Genomic DNA, 12,709 nt, shown 5'->3' on the forward strand with positions numbered 1-12,709 from the left:
TCTGTAACAATTTGCATAGATTTTGTTTGTTATTTCACATTAGTTATTTCAACTTTCAACTGAGTTAATGTCACAAGACTTCTCTAGTTAAGTCGAAGTAACTTTAGTTAAGTTTAAATAACTTTTAAAAATCTATGCAAATTGTTACATCTCTTTTTCTTATTGAGACAGTAGTTCGGTTTGTTCGAGTGTAGGAGCTCTTTCCAGACATCTATGTATTTGATTCTAGAGTGCCACCTGCTGGTGCCTGCATTGAAGTACAAGTGAGTGACAACAGGGTTGAAGTGTTTAGTCTTTGTTTAGTTTTTGTTTGGTTAATTGGCGGTGTCAGCTCAGTGATTGTGGGGTATTATCTGTCTACAAACATAATTAATAATTGACATCAGCTGACTAAACAGGTGAATAACGTGACTCCGTTAAACGCATCTATTGGATGTGTCGCACACAAAGTATTCAGAGCATTAATGTGTTCAGTGCGAGTTGGAACATTTTTGTTTTACCTCTCTTCATAAGGAGGTCAGATGACATGCTCCAAGAAATGTTTTGCTCAAGGACACTTTGGCAGGGTAGATGTTTGCATCTCCTAATGTCAAGCTGCTCCAATATCCCTCGTCTTATCTCTGATAGAGAGAGGAGGAGGAGACATGAGGCAAAATGATCAAGTGTGGAAGAAGAAATGAGGGGAAACAATCAGAAAGGAGGTAAGAAAGGAAGAGGAAGAGGAGGGAGCGACAGCCATGGGAACCACATACAGTCTGTGGAGTTGTTGGTCTCATCTGTGTTGTTTTATTTTCACACGGCCTTCCACCTCGCTGTGCACCACAAACACACGGTGACCAAGTTTCTCACAGCGGCCATCAGGTCCAATCAGGACAACAAATTACAGCAAATTTCAGACCTGCTCCCATCCCACGACATTGTGGAAAAGTGCAACAGTTTTCAATAGAAGCTATGGAAGCCAAGAACGGCCAAACTTCCACATGATTCTTCATGCTGTTTTCTCATGAAGATGTGTTATCACAAGAAAACAAAAAGCCAATTTCTTGAAATGAGAGAAATGATCACAAGAATTCAAAATATCACCAGAGGGCTGATGCGCACCCTGCACACCACAACATTAATGTACAAGTAAATATTCATATGTCTGTATTGGTGTTTTTGACTGTGTGTGATTGTGTTCATTTTGAAGTAATTCATACCAATCAATCTCAAATATTTTGCTGATGAATATGTGCTTTATATCACCCCTCAAGGTTTCTTGGTTGTTGGGATATACATTTAAAATGTGTTTTTGGACCATGTTTCTCTTGACCTTTCACCAAACTACTTCAAAATTTAATTACTTCGATCTGTCCAGGTAATATTTCCACCCAGTTTGATCCATCTGAGCTGCTTAGTTGTTGAAATATGCAAAAACGTTTGATTGTTTAGTTTGTTTTTGGACCATGTTTTCCTTTCACCCTGACTTTTGACCAATCTACTCCAAAATTGAATCACCTCAAAATATCTATGAACATAATATTCCCACCATGTTTGACGGAAATCAGTCCAGCTATTTTTGGATTATCGTGTTCAGACACACACACGACTGAAAGCAATATCCTGCTGTCACTGCTTTGCCGAAACGGAGGGTAAAGAAGAAGCCCCATTCTTCTGCTAAACAGGGCTTCAATACATCACTAACTGTTCTGAAACCTACAACACTTCAGTTGTTGTGCCCAATAGTAAGTCCCTGTTCAGGATCTCCTTTGTTTTTGCTCTGGGTTAATATGGGAAACCAGATTAACAGTATGCCAAACAGAAAACCAAACCCTGATCAGAAATCTTGGTGCATTTCTTGAATTTTTCAAAATCTGCATATTGCATTTTGCCGTTGACATGACCACTTTTATAATCCGGTAATTCAAAAACCAGATAATGATGGATTTATTATTATCACTGAGAATCTCCACAGAGACCTTTGTTCTTCTCCTGGTCCAAGTCTTTAAAATAAAAACAGAAGTAAATACAACCCCAGTTCCAATGAAGTTGGGACGTTGTGTAAAATGTAAATAAAAACACAACACGATTTGCAAATCCTCTTCTACCTATATTCAATTGAATACACCACAAAGACAAGATATCTAATATTCAAATTGATAAACTTTGTTGTTTTTGTGCAAATATTTGCTCATTTTGAAATGGATGCCTGCAACACATTTCAAAAAAGTTGGGACGGGGCAACAAAAGACTGGGAAAGTTGATGAATGCTCAAAGAACACCTAACTGGAAACAGGTGAGTGTCATGATTGGGTATAAAAGGAGCATCCCCAAAAGGCTCAGCCATTCACAAGCAAAGATGGGGTGAGGATCACCACTTTGTGTACAACTGCGTGAAAAAATAGTCCAACAGTTTAAGAACAATATTTAACAACGTTCACTTGCAAGGAATTTAGGGATTTCAGCATCTACAGTCCGTAATATAATCAGTAGATTCAGAGACTCTGGAGAACTTTCTACATGTAAGCAGCAAGGCCGAAAACCAACACTGAATGCCCGTGACCTTCAATCCCTCAGGCGGCACTGTATTAAAAACAGACATTATTGTGTAAAGGATCTTACTACATGGGCTCAGGAACACTTCAGAAAACCATTGTCAGTTAACACAGTTTGTCGCTACATCTATACAAGTACAAGTTAAAACTCTACAATGCAAAGCGAAAGCCACACATTAACAACATCCAGAAACGCTGCCGCCTTCTCTGGGCCTGAGCTCATTTGAAATGGACAAACACAAAGTGGAAAAGTGTGCTGTGGTCTGATGAGTCCACATTTCAATTTGTTTTTGGAAATCAGGGACATCGTGTCCTCCGGACAAAAAAGGAAAAAGACCATCCAGATTGTTACCAGTGCAAAGTTCAAAAGTCAGCATCTGTGATGGTATGGGGGTGTGTTAGTGCCCATGGCATGGGCAACTTACACATCTGTGATGGCACCAACAATGCTGAAAGGTACATCCAGGTTTTGGAGCAACACATGCTGCCATCCAAGCAATGTCTTTTTCAAGGACGTCCCTGCTTATTTCAGCAAGACAATGTCAAGCCACATTCTGCATGTGTTACAACAGCGTGGCTTCGTAGTAAAGGAGTGCGGGTACTAGACTGGCCTGCTTGCAGTCCAGACCTGTCGCCCATTGAAAATGTGTGGCGCATTATGAAGCACAAAATACGACAGCGGAGACCCCGGACTGTTGAATAACTAAAGTCATACATCAAGCAAGAATGGGAAAGAATTCCACCTACAAAGCTTCAACAATTAGTGTCCTCAGTTCCCAAATGCTTATTGAGTGTTGTTAGAAGGAAAGGTGATGTAACACAATGATAAACATACCACTGTCCCAGCTTTTTTGAAATGTGTTGCAGACATCCATTTCAAAATGAGCAAATATTTGCACAAACACAACAAAGTTTATCAGTTTGAACATTAAATATCTTGACTTTGTAGTGTATTCAATTGAATATAGGTTGAAGAGGATTTGCAAATCATTGCATTGTTTTTATTTACATTTTTTACAACGTCCCAACTTCATTAGAATTGGGGTTGCACATTGGATTCAGTAGCATGTTGTTTGCTCAGTGGTGGGCACAGCTAACCGAATAGTTAGATTCAATAACCATTAAACCACTAACTAAAAAGTTAACTTTTGTAACCCTAAACCGCTAAAATATTTAGTGGACGTTACAGATAACAGCTAATTTTTAGTATTGACTCGGTCGCGGTCATCGATTTACACAGTGGCACAGGGGCTACTGGGCATTCCCAGGATCACGAACACATGAAAAGTAAATAAATATAAATAAAATAAAATCCCAAATACTGTCATCATCTTTATCAAAAGCAGCAGTTTAGCTCTATATTATATATTTATAAACTGTTAACGAGCTACAGCTCACCCGTCACAAATACAAAACAAATGCACAAAAAAATAAATAAAAATACTGACTTGATTTAATTACATACCATTTTTGTACTTTGACCTATGAACTGTAAGTGTTAGCTAGCTCTCTGTGTTCATAAACAGGAACTAACATGTATGATTTTTGGGGTTCCAAACATTTTTGACCGTTACATTTACTCACTTTACCAGTGAAAAAAATGTTAGCAGACGCTAATTGGTCTGCTGATGATTTTCAAAGTTAGCTGAAGAGCTAATCCACTAAAGAATACGTTAGCTTCGCTAATTAGCGGTTAGCAGATTAGTGGAACTGTGCCCACCACTGCAGTTGCTACAATATTGAAATTTTCATGTAACTTCTTTAAAATATAAATATGAGCCAGCGCTCACTAGTTTCCTTATTGAATCTTTTGGAGGTCACTGCATATGGATTTCTGTAATTTCTTTTATTTATTATTTCCCATGTGAGTCTTTTGGTGTTGGAGGAAGGGGCGCTGCAGGAAGTAGCTGAGAGAGCTAATCCGTACATATGTTTGTGTGTGCACGTGGTGTCGAGAACACAGCGTGAAACCACTGGTGGTTCTCACAGCCCACAGAGTGACTGTCGGACAGGGATCGTGAGAACATGGGGGGGACATGGAGCCATGTGGGAAAGAGGAATCGAAGAAAATGCAAAGAAGAGAAAAAAGCACCCCTGTTTATAGTCGCCAACTACTTCGGAGTTTGGGGGGGGGCGTCTGAGAAGACCTCCCCAGGTAGGGTGACCAGATGTCCTAGTTTGTCCCCCAAATTGGTCAAAACATATTCAAATCACACACAGACATCACTACCTGCCTTCTTTCTCTTTTCATTAAAAGACGTCGTCTCCTCTCTGTCAGACCCCAGCTCCCCTGGTGTCTCCGTGCGGCTGTGAGGGTATTTACGGCCTGTTGAATGGGGAGCAATACGATGAGACCCAGAGCTTGACCTCGGCCCACGACCGTCTGCTTCCCTTAAATCATCGCCGAGTCTGCTGCATGATCACACCAAGGTTTGCTGATTAGACTTTAAAGTGGAAGCAGAATAAAATAACCTGACATTCTGAGTGATCCTTTAGGTAAAACGGCGCCCCCCGCGTCTACACGTCAGCTCAGCTCAGCGCGGACAGGCCGAGGTGAGTCTTGGGAGATGTTTGCCCTTTAGTTAAACATCCTTCTGCCTTTGTGGTGCCGTAAATTATTTTTCTGCCTTTGGTCCCTCCCACTGCCATGGTGCGAGGGACCGTCTGAAACAAGTTCTCTTCTTGATGTGATTACTCAACACCAAAATGTCACAAAGCCAAGAAATCTGGGGCATTATGTTCATCTCACAACCATCTCCCACAAGCTCCAAGGTTGCTGACCAGTATATAAAGCTATGATACATTTAGGCTGTTGTATATTTTGACATTCTCATCTTTAATTTGAGGGTGATTCCATCCAAATTGGCGTAATGTAGTGGAATTTAACCAGGCGTGTGTTTCCTCCTCCTCCATACGCCGGGTTTGTCTGTTTGTTAGCAGGATAACTTAAAAAAAAAAGTGAAATTCAACAAAAAAATGTTATAATTGAACCAACTTAAATTGTTTCAATTGAAAATATATAAATGAATTAAGTTGTTTGAGCTTAAACTTGTAAGTTAGAGTTGCTCTAACGTATTAAGTTCAAACATGAATGAATGAATGGATTTATTCAGCACACAAATCAACAATAACAAAAACTAACAAAACAACTCAACAAAGTACCCGTGTGACCAAAAGGGTGTGGGCAGAAGCAAGGCGACAACTTAATTCATTTACATTAGATGTTACCAACTGAAACAAGTTTTTGTTGTTTCTTTTTTCAGCATGTACTGTTCCAAGAGAAAAGTGATTACATTTTAGAGCTGATCCAAAACATATTCTGGGACTACGACACTTTTCAGATTGGGGTTGACAATCCGGCTCAAGTCTAATGCAGGCTGAATCCTGCTTAAGCCGGATTGTTTTTTGTTTTTCCTGAATACAAATGATGCTGTTCGGATTTGAGCTGGATTTGCTGGAGTCTAACCTCAGATGTGGCTTGAATCCATCTTGCTCTGGGGTCATAATGTCATACTTCCAGGTTCACGGGGTCAGCAGTCAAGTCGTGTGCACAGTCCCGGCAAATACCAGAGTTAACTTTGCACAAACTTGGTATAGTGTCTTGTCTTTGATAGTAGTATGCGCGGTGTAAGTAGAGAACATATTAAAATTTTGTAGACACAATCAACAACTGACTGGTTATTAAAGGAATTATTTACCATTCCTGACAAATCCGGCAAGTTTTGAGGATCCTGGTGCTTCCTGTCTTATTGTATGGTTCTGAGTCTTGGATGCCAACTCGTGACCTAAAGAGAATACTACGCATACTAGGATCCTGGGTACTGTTGGAATGACTGTGTCAAATAGTTACTGCGGTGAATCAGATGAGGAGCATCACTTGCATTGCGAGGGAACGTCCGCTGTGACATTTTGACCACGTGACGTGTTTGAGTGCGTTCCAGCATGTAGGTGCCCTAAAGTCAAGAACGGCTGCAGCTACAGGGGGCTAAAGGGACACCCACGTTTTACCTGGTTGCAGAGAGACGGTTAAGTTTCAACCCAAGACGGCTCTATAGTGTGGTGGACACGCAACTCTAGTGCAGGCTCCCAGACCTGCGCTGCCCTGGTGGGGCTCATTAGTACAACCCCTGGCAAAAATTATGGAATCACCGGCCTCGGAGGATGTTCATTCAGTTGTTTAATTTTGTAGAAAAAAAGCAGATCACAGGCATGACACAAAACTAAAGTCATTTCAAATGGCAACTTTCTGGCTTTAAGAAACACTATAAGAAATCAGGAAAAAAAAAATTGTGGCAGTCAGTAACAGTTACTTTTTTAGACCAAGCAGAGGGAAAAAATATGGAATCACTCAATTCTGAGGAAAAAATTATGGAAACATGAAAAACAAAAGAACGCTGCAACACATCACTAGTATTTTGTTGCACCACCTCTGGCTTTTATAACAGCTTGCAGTCTCTGAGGCATGGACTTAATGAGTGACAAACAGTACTCTTCATCAATCTGGCTCCAACTTTCTCTGATTGCTGTTGCTAGATCAGCTTTGCAGGTTGGAGCCTTGTCATGGACCATTTTCTTCAACTTCCACCAAAGATTTTCAATTGGATTAAAATCCAGACTATTTGCAGGCCATGACATTGACCCTATGTGTCTTTTTGCAAGGAATGTTTTCACAGTTTCTGCTCTATGGCAAGATGCATTATCATCTTGAAAAATGATTTCATCATCCCCAAACATCCTTTCAATTGATGGGATAAGAAAAGTGTCCAAAATATCAATGTAAACTTGTGCATTTATTGATGATGTAATGACAGCCATCTCCCCAGTGCCTTTACCTGACATGCAGCCCCATATCATCAATGACTGTGGAAATTTACATGTTCTCTTCAGGCAGTCATCTTTATAAATCTCATTGTAACGGCACCAAACAAAACTTCCAGCATCATCACCTTGCCCAATGCAGAGTTAAGATTCATCACTGAATATGACTTTCATCCAGTCATCCACAGTCCACGATTGCTTTTCCTTAGCCCATTGTAACCTTGTTTTTTCTGTTTAGGTGTTAATGATGGCTTTCATTTAGCTTTTCTTTATGTAAATCCCATTTCCTTTAGGCGGTTTCTTACAGTTCGGTCACAGACCTTGACTCCAGTTTCCACCCATTCGTTCCTCATTTGTTTTGTTGTGCATTTTCGATTTTTGAGACATATTGCTTTAAGTTTTCTGTCTTGACGCTTTGATGTCTTCCTTGGTCTACCAGTATGTTTGCCTTCAACAACCTTCCCATGTTGTTTGTATTTGGTCCAGAGTTTAGACACAGCTGACTGTGAACAACAACATCTTTTGCAACATTGTGTGATGATTTACCCTCTTTTAAGAGTTTGATAATCCTCTCCTTTGTTTCAATTGACATCTCTCGTGTTGGAGCCATGATTCATGTCAGTCCACTTGGTGCAACAGCTCTCCAAGGTGTGATCACTCCTTTTTAGATGCAGACTAACGAGCAGATCTGATTTGACACAGGTGTTAATTTTGGGGATGAAAATGTACAGGATGATTCTATAATTTTTTCCTCAGAATTGAGTGAGTCCATATTTTTTTTCCCTCTGCTTGGTCTAAAAAAGTAACTGTTACTGACTGCCACAATTTTTGTTCCTGATTTCTTATAGTGTTTCTTAAAGCCAGAAAGTTGCCATTTGAAATGACTTTAGTTTTGTGTCATGTCTGTTATCTGCTTTTTTTCTACAAAATTAAACAACTGAATGAACATCCTCCGAGGCCGGTGGGTAAAACGTAACAGAAGTGGAGAGCAGAGCATCTTCTGTACTTTTTTAAATGAGAAAAATCCTGAAAACCAGGGAAAAATAAGATTTTAACTCGAATTTGGGTTTAATGTTAAAATGAGCTTAAAGGCTTGATCACGTCTTGTGGCTGTGATAATGTTTGCATGAAAAAAAAAAGATTCACGAAAACCATTTTTTTTAAAACAGAAATGCAACAATGACAAAATTACAATTTTTATAGAAGCTAAAACATAAAACAAGTCTTGAGAAAAATTTACACTGATTGGATTTATGTGACATTTTGAAGGTACAAAAAGCATCTATATGTAGTTCACTTTCATCTTTTAACTGAATAGTGAAAAACACATTAAGACGTGTGGCTCCATCTAGTGGCGAGAGAGGAGAACGACCAGAGAAACAAGGGGAAAAGGTATTTAAAAATAAAAATGAAACCCCTACCATTTACACATATTTAAAATTATTTAACATAATAAATGGAAAAAAAATGATGCCAATTTCTTTAATATATAAGAACTCAGGACTCCTGGTACAGTTTGCCTGTTTACATATTGCCAAATGACAATCCTTTTCGAGTTTAGCAAAATAACAGTGGTAGGATAAACACTTTAGTGACAGCCAGGTTACGTCCACAATCAAATGTGAACAAGAAATCAGTTCAAATCTAGGATCAACTCTCCCGTATGCCTGCTGGGAGTCAGCTGGAAAAAAAAAGAATCACTGATGCTGATGTTGAATGCGTAAATGAGTAGCGTAATGATGAACTCCTCGACTTAAAGCTCAAAGTTTATGCTACAAGCCCATGAAGATTATTTCAACTTCACGGTCCTGGTGCAGATCTGACTTCCTCTGAACAGCCCCCCCCCAACACACATCAAAAAACCCTGGATAACATTAGTGAAACCAGAGAAGGGAAAAAAAAAAAAAAAAAAAACACTCTGAAATATGAAAATGTAACAGCCTTTAAATACATACACATTTATTCAATTAAAGCTGCACAGGCTGCAGAAACTCTTGGCTCTGCCCCTAAGCAGTACCTTTAATGGGCACTAAACTATAAAAATTACCACAAAAAATAACAAAGAAATCACAATTTTATTTGTAATATTGTATTTCAAAAACCAATATACAGTCTTTGGTATCATACAGCAGAAATGTTTTATACCAGACAACATTAAGTGAATTCATACAGGCATTTGTTACACACAGATGATAAAGGTGGAGTCAGTGCAGAGCAGGGTCACAGTACACAGCACATGCAGTGTTTAAACACTCTCTCACACACACACACACACGCACAACACAAAGTGCTTCAAAAAATAAATCAGTCACCAAACAGCAGCTGCAGTGGGCCAACGTGACCACATCTGTGCCCATTTTATACAAGAAGCCACCAACATTTAGAATATCCTGTAAATTTAAATTACATAATCAAAATAATTAAAGCATCCATATAATAACAGGGGAGTGGCCTCTGTGTGTGTGTGCATCAACTGAAATCCAGAAAGAGCTGACTTTCATCCTTTGGCAATTTATGTACTTTTTCCATGAGGATTCACATGGTGAAAGCAGCAAGGTGATCAGAACAATATTTTTTGAGAAATTATTAATTTTTGAAAACAACAAGCCTGTTTATGTTGCACTTCCACAATAAGAGCCTGTATTTCAAAATAAAAACCTGTGAGGTTGCTGCAGACCTGACAGAATTCATCAGTCTGTCCGTCCTCTAACATCCCAGACAGAAGATTCAAATCTGGACATTTTCTCTTTGCATGTGACCCCAAACCCAGAATTTACATGTTCACACTCTGAACAAAAACAGCAGAATTGTGTCTCAACAGTGTGTCAAACAGGAAAAATAAAAAAAAGAAAGAAATTTGACCTCATGTGAACTCTGTCTCAGTGCAAATATAAAACTTCAGTTATTCGTAACTTCTTTACATGGAATATTGTACTGGTTAAGCAGCTTCAGAGCTTACTGATGACAAAAATTCATTTTAGAAAATTGAACACAACTGAAAACAGATTAAACCTTCAATAAAGACTTTCATAAAAGCCAACAAATGTTTCTATATCAATATTTAAAAAAATGTAGCACAACTGTAAACAGATTTTCCTCAAAAGTCAGCTGTCCTCCGTATATTATAGTACAAATGATCACATCTAGAACCCGTAGTACCCCACGGGTCAACATCCTATTTTTTATTTAACTTTTCTATGATTTGTTCCTGCAGATCATAATGTGCTAATCTCACATATGGAGTGATTTTTTTTAATGCAAGAAAAAAAATTTAAAAATTCAATCTAGACACGCACGCACGCACACACACGTCCATAAATGAATTTCTGCATTTACAACAGAAAGATTGACTGTTTTGAAGACAATCTGCAGTGCATGTAACCAACTATATATATATATATATATATATTATATATATATATATATATATAAAATTAATTTTAAAAAACAACTCATGACTGCCTTCTTCTAGGCTAAAAACAAATATTTGTGCACAGACAGACGACACAATCACAACAGTGTAAATGAGGCAGACTTACAGTTCATGCATTTGTCAACACATAGTACTTCATAAACTTATTAAATTGCATACCTTTGCTAAGATCTAAATTGCTCTACTGATGCTACAAGAAAGACCTGTAAAACTTGCTGGCTCCGCCCCTTTTGGTGAAAATAAGTAAATAAAATGAATTATGAAAACACAACACCTAAACAAGCAGTGATGGCCACCAGACCTATGGTTCGGGAATGAAAGAAATGAGCAAGATGTGGCGATGAGCAATCGCTGGATAAAATTTTGATGTGGCTGTTTCTTTTACCTCTGCTTTGAAAAGCCCCTCATTCAACACTGCGGTAATGTTTGATAGTTAATTCATAGATTCTAAACTTTCCACATCAATAAATCACAATAGCAACGTGAAACAAACACCAAAGACACCTGACTGCAGCCACAGTAATGCAAACAAGGAGCTGCAGCCGCGACTTTGCAGGAATGCAAATCTGACACGAATGATCTGTACGTGCAGCCGGCGCCCGTGAGACAAATGTTCAGGGATCATCTGCAAAGTGCAAAATGAAAAGAGACACCAAATTTCACTCACTCATCTTCAACCACTTACTTCAATTAAGCATCATGGGGGTGGGGGGGGTGTATCTGGAGCCTATCCTAGCAGTCATAGGGTGAGAGGCGGGGCTCACCCTGGACAGGACACCAGTCTGCCACAGGGCCACATACAGACACATTCACACCTACAGACAATTTAAAGTTTCCAATCCACCTGAGTGTCTTTGGATGTGGGAAGAAACCGGAGCACCCGACGGGGAGAACATGCAAACTCCACACAGAAAGGCCACAGGTGGGAATCAATCCCATGACCTTCTCACTGTGAGGCAACAGTGCTAACCACTAATCCACTGTTCTGCCCACATCACTGATCTGTTCAGGAAAAGTTTTTGTTTTGCATAAACTTGAAAACTTTCCAAACTCCCCAAGCACAAGTATGTGCAAATATAATTAGCTATATTCATTTGTTTGATTTTTGTAAACTGACAAGGATTAATTCGACATTAACCTTCTTGTGATATTAGCTGATCTTGTGTTTGGGCTTTTTTAATGAGTGTACTTTCACCAAACACAATAAGGCAGCGTGGCAGTCAGTGCACCTGCTTCCAAAGCAGAAGGTTCCTGCTTTCAAGACCCCCAGTGTCCATTCTTCATATACGCATGAGGATGAGCATCCGGCGTAAGACTTGTGCCAAATCAACATGCAGATCCACATCCACTTTGCTGTGGTGACTCAAAGTAGAAAAAGGGAGAAGTTGAAAGTACCTATTTTATCCTAAGGCAATACTAAATACCATATTTTCCAGAGTATAAGTTACACCTGTTAAAAAAATTACCCTTGAAGATGAAAAAATCATGTATAAGGTACACTGGAAAGTTTTTTCCCTGTATTATCAGCTCATTAACTTTGTATTTTTGTGCAGTCTTGTATAATGTACTTTTTACTACTGACCTTTATTTTATTGTTTAGTTTTGTGTTTTGATTCCTGTGAAAGTCCTCTATAAATAGTTACTATTATTTTATTATTATTATTAACAAATGCATGATTTTTCAACATATAACTCGCACCTGTGTATAAGTTGCAGGGTGTCCCAAAAATAATAAAGTAAAATAAAAAAAAACTGACTTAATACTCCAGAAAATACGGTATGTTTTGTTTACAACAAAGTACAGCTGTGGCTAAAGTTAGCAAATATTAACATTCTGGCAAGCAAACATACTGTGCATTATTATCACTTTACCGGGGCGTTGCTAGGCCGGTATCATAGATTTACGTCCATGGTATCTGGCTAT

General features: G+C 38.8%; 1 long non-coding RNA gene across 1 annotated transcript; it reads left to right on the forward strand.

Annotated features, from left to right (window-relative positions):
* Positions 1 to 5,500: 5,500 nt before the first annotated feature.
* LOC117526231 lies at positions 5,501 to 11,150 on the forward strand. Its single transcript, XR_004565235.1, has 3 exons — positions 5,501 to 5,512; positions 10,886 to 10,892; positions 11,030 to 11,150. It is a non-coding gene; the product is annotated as an uncharacterized LOC117526231 (long non-coding RNA).
* The last annotated feature ends 1,559 nt before the right edge of the window (positions 11,151 to 12,709 follow it).

The sequence above is a fragment of the Thalassophryne amazonica genome, chromosome 15, assembly GCF_902500255.1.
Source record: "Thalassophryne amazonica chromosome 15, fThaAma1.1, whole genome shotgun sequence".
In the NCBI taxonomy this organism is placed as follows: Eukaryota; Metazoa; Chordata; class Actinopteri; order Batrachoidiformes; family Batrachoididae; genus Thalassophryne; species Thalassophryne amazonica.